We start from the raw sequence: 3,976 nt of genomic DNA, 5'->3' as shown, positions 1-3,976 counted from the left end.
GAAGCATACACCAGACAAAAATGTATTATATCTTACTGTGCCTCTAAGATTCTAAACGGCTTTGCACTATATGAAACCCAAAGAAATTTCCAAGGCTCTAGGACAACTTTGTGTATCTTTCTGCGTTGAGCAATTTTGATTATATATTGTTCATCCACTGTCTTGTACTTTTTTGTGTGCATTTGTGCCGATGAAAATATCCAAAGTATATCGTAAATCTTCCTTTAGATGTTCATTGAACTTGTTCGGTTGACGGGTATAAGCCCTTCTGCTGTGTTTCCCTATGGTAAGAACAAAACTACAATATCAACATCTTGAAAAAAATAAAAACAAAACCTAGGATTTGCAGACTATCCAAATACATAAATAGGGCTACTAAGGAGAGGCAGAGCATAGCAAGATCAAGACTGGGCGATAGCCCATTCAACCCAAATGAGGAAAGATGGTTTAGGGCCACTTCTTTTGGGCTTATGCTTATGATTAAGCCGGCTTATAGGTTTCGGTGGATAGAAACTACGGTGGGGAGAAACTCCTAGAAACCACTCCTCCTATTCTTTTGGGCTTCTCAAATTTTGGCTTATTTATTGTGTTAAGTTGTGAAACGTCTAAAACACCCCTCAATAGGAATTGTGTCCAGGTCAATTCATAATACCACCAGAAACGAGAAATAAATCGAACAACCGTGTATGTGCATTCAAGCTAGACCAGCATTTATCCGATTGCAGATTGCAGTAGTAATCATGGCGTTATTGCAGCAGAATTAATTTCTGAATCATGGCGTTGGAGGCCAAGAACGATGTGCACAGAGTGGTGTGTGCGGAGTTCAGGGGCCAGCTACCTGCTGCACCGCCCCAGCTGCCGCTGAATCACAGTCAGCCTCTCTGGCTCCATCCTTCCGCTCGCCACCGGTTGATCGGTCGTCATCGGCGCCACTCTGCGGCTGGACAGGCGTGCGTCGGTCCGTGCGACGATTGGAGAGCGGGGAGGGAAAAGGAACACGGGAATGCAGCGGGGCCGGCGATGAGGTGTGCACCGCCGGAGCGACGGGGACGGCGGCGAGGTATGCGCTGCCGGAGCGGCGGGAACGGTGGAGGGCATGGCGCCGGGATACGGGACGCAGGGATAGAGCGATGCGGGTCGGGGTCCTCACAGGCAGGCACATTTTTTTTTCACTTGCCCAAGCGTTATTCTCTACGATGGCATTCCCACAGTAAATAGAAGCAACAAAAGGGACAAATCTCCTTGCCGGTTCGGCTTTGATCGAAGAAGCTCGGGAAACTGTCTAGAAACTGCTCGCCAGCAGTTTCTCGGTAGAGACAGGATTTGGGCTTCACGGTGGGGGGAAACTGCCCAGAAATTTTCCCTTCTTTTGGGCTTTAGCTTCCTGGGACCTATAAGCTGAGCTAGAAGCCCAAAAGAAGAGGCCCTTATACCTACACCGCTATGTTAAAAGCCCACTTAAGTACTAACCCAACACAGACGCAGATTCGTTCCCGATTCAGCAAGTCGGTCATTGTTGTCGCTTTCTTGTTCCTTCTCCTGTGCTTCACTGCCCGTTCTGGAGGCATCCATGACACTGGACCGCTAGTTCAGTGCAGTAGCCAGTGGGACAGCTGCTGGCCTCCTGCCGGTGAGTAAGCAATGGATGGGCGGAGGTAGCAGCCGGAGACAGTCGACCCGGCGAGCGGCGACCTCGTCCAACACGGAGCCTAGCGGCCACTATCCATTCCCCAATTCCACCAAGTCCCCCCACTCCCCAGCAGGCGCAAGCGAGGTAGGAGCTAGCAGCGGCGATCCAGTGACCCAGTCCACATCTCTTCTCGATCTTCTCTGATTTTGCTGCTTCCGTGCTGAAACCTGCAAGGCTGCAAGTGCAAGGCTACAGCAGTACATTTGCTCTAGTAAATCGCCGTCACGACTACACAACTGAGGTAATTCAGTTTACCCAAATCGCTTAGTCTCGATATCAATTTCCCTATTAGCTATATAGGAACTAAAATTATGTGTTAGAAATTTGGCAACATGAATAATTCAACCCATTGTTCTTTATAAATTGCAATTTAGGTACAAAATAGGAAAAACTAAGTAGTGGTTTTCGTGACGCAGTATATGCTGGGATTTACAGTAGTAGGTATGACACCATAGAAATTATGTTTCTATTTAATTGTAGTAGAAGCTGAGCCATCGTAGATAGATTTGAACTAAGTTTATGACACTAAGTAAATCAAGGAGCAAAAGGTAGAGGAAAAGAACAACCATGACACTCCCCAGCATAAGAATCTCAGACTGTTAGTTGTACTGAAGCTTTCTTTTGTTAGTCAGCATGGTAAACAAAAAATGGAGAGTTGTAAGCGAAAGAAATCTCATAGACGCAGGAGATCACTGTAAAGCAGCTTTTCTGGAACAATAAGAAGCAACATAAGAGCAACAAATAGAAAGGAAAACCTCTGCTATATTTGTCCACTACAGCCATGTACAACATACAATACAGTGAATAAAACTAAAGAAGGTAACCTTTAACACATTAGCTGAAAAAGTACAGAGAAGAGTACACTGTCTATATGGTTCTTCTGTCTAGCCTAACTCCATTATGTTTGGAAGGAATCCATTTCTCGGAGATCGTTTGAGCACCCAAAATCTGCAAACATCAGCTGCAGGAACTTCAGGTTGAGATAGTCCTGATTCTACACTTAATACCAAGTAGTTAACTTGTCCTCGCTACTTAGTAATGGAATTTTTCAAAGTAAACAATGAAGATATACCCACACATATTGACATACCTAGGAATCTTCTATCTGACATGTCATCTGAGATCAATATTACATAATTAAAATTGAAAGGATACATACTATAGATATCTCAAGCGACCAAGCATAGTCCATTGCTTGATAAAACTTATGAACACAGAGATTGATCAACCCACCATTGTAGAGAATTGCTAAACGCTAGGCAACAATGTAAGTATTCCACTATGCCTGAAGGAGAAGATAGAGACATTAAAAGATGCTAATTCAGAAGGACCGGAACCAGATCACTAAATCAAGCAGACCTTGATTTTCTCTTTCCATGAACAACCTGTGCAATATAAATCTTTTCACTGGTTGGTACATCAAAAGGTCGTATACTTACCACTAGTGTTGCTACTCTGTGTCTGCTTCTCCCCTGATTGTATTATTCCTTCTGCTTCAATAACATGACATGTGAAGGAAGGATCTCTCGCTTTATGAGTGGTTGATGGAGAGAAGAGATACGATGCGAGAGCCCATATCCGTGCTCGAATGAAGCTGCAGAAAAAAAAGGCAAAGAAAGAGGACACAAAGAGGATTCAGGGAGCTTGCGTCTTCGATGTCGTCAGCAAGCTCTTGTTGGTGCAAGAAGCGGAAGATGAGAGAAATCGGTAGGACAAATCAAGCAAAGCGCAGATGAACTGGTATGTTATTTTTCTCTGTATAGCCTGTCCTGAAGTAACACATGTTGAAATCTGTAACCATAATTATATAACATCACAGGAACTTTGGTTCTGTCCACTGCTGCTACTGGCTAGATCTGAACTAAAATTAGCACATTAAACTGGAGAGGAAAATCTAGAAGAAGAGAACAATTATAACACCCTGAAACACTTTTCCAGTACCATACCTTTGGTTCACTTGTTTCAGATTTGCACTGCTAAGCTGAAAAATAAAAGATAAGCCAATATTCCAAACATCAAGAATGGACCATCTTGTTACCTAGTTGATGAGTGTATCTTCAGGATAAGCCAATTTTACGATAGTAATGTATAAGGAGTGGTTGGTAAAGCCTTTGAACCACAGAATGAGACACTACTTTTGTAATATCCATTATTGTAAAAACCGGTAACTATGAATATGAACTTGTACCGAAAAAGGGAAAACATGCCGTCCCATTTGTATATGAAACTAAAACGGAAGGCACCAAGTAAATCGATGTCAGATGCTCACTGCAGAACAATGGAGTA

The 3,976-nt window shown here is 43.5% G+C and overlaps 1 long non-coding RNA gene across 1 annotated transcript; it reads left to right on the top strand.

Annotated features, from left to right (window-relative positions):
• The first annotated feature begins 1,475 nt into the window (after positions 1-1,475).
• LOC127343511 (uncharacterized) lies at positions 1,476-3,521 on the top strand. The gene is made up of 2 exons (XR_007877305.1): positions 1,476-1,931; positions 3,207-3,521. It is a non-coding gene; the product is annotated as an uncharacterized lncRNA (long non-coding RNA).
• The last annotated feature ends 455 nt before the right edge of the window (positions 3,522-3,976 follow it).

Source organism: Lolium perenne, chromosome 3 (genome assembly GCF_019359855.2).
Source record: "Lolium perenne isolate Kyuss_39 chromosome 3, Kyuss_2.0, whole genome shotgun sequence".
Lineage (NCBI taxonomy): Eukaryota > Viridiplantae > Streptophyta > Magnoliopsida > Poales > Poaceae > Lolium > Lolium perenne.
The sequence above is the reverse complement of the archived record's forward strand: the minus strand, read 5'-3'. Positions and strand labels throughout refer to the sequence as shown.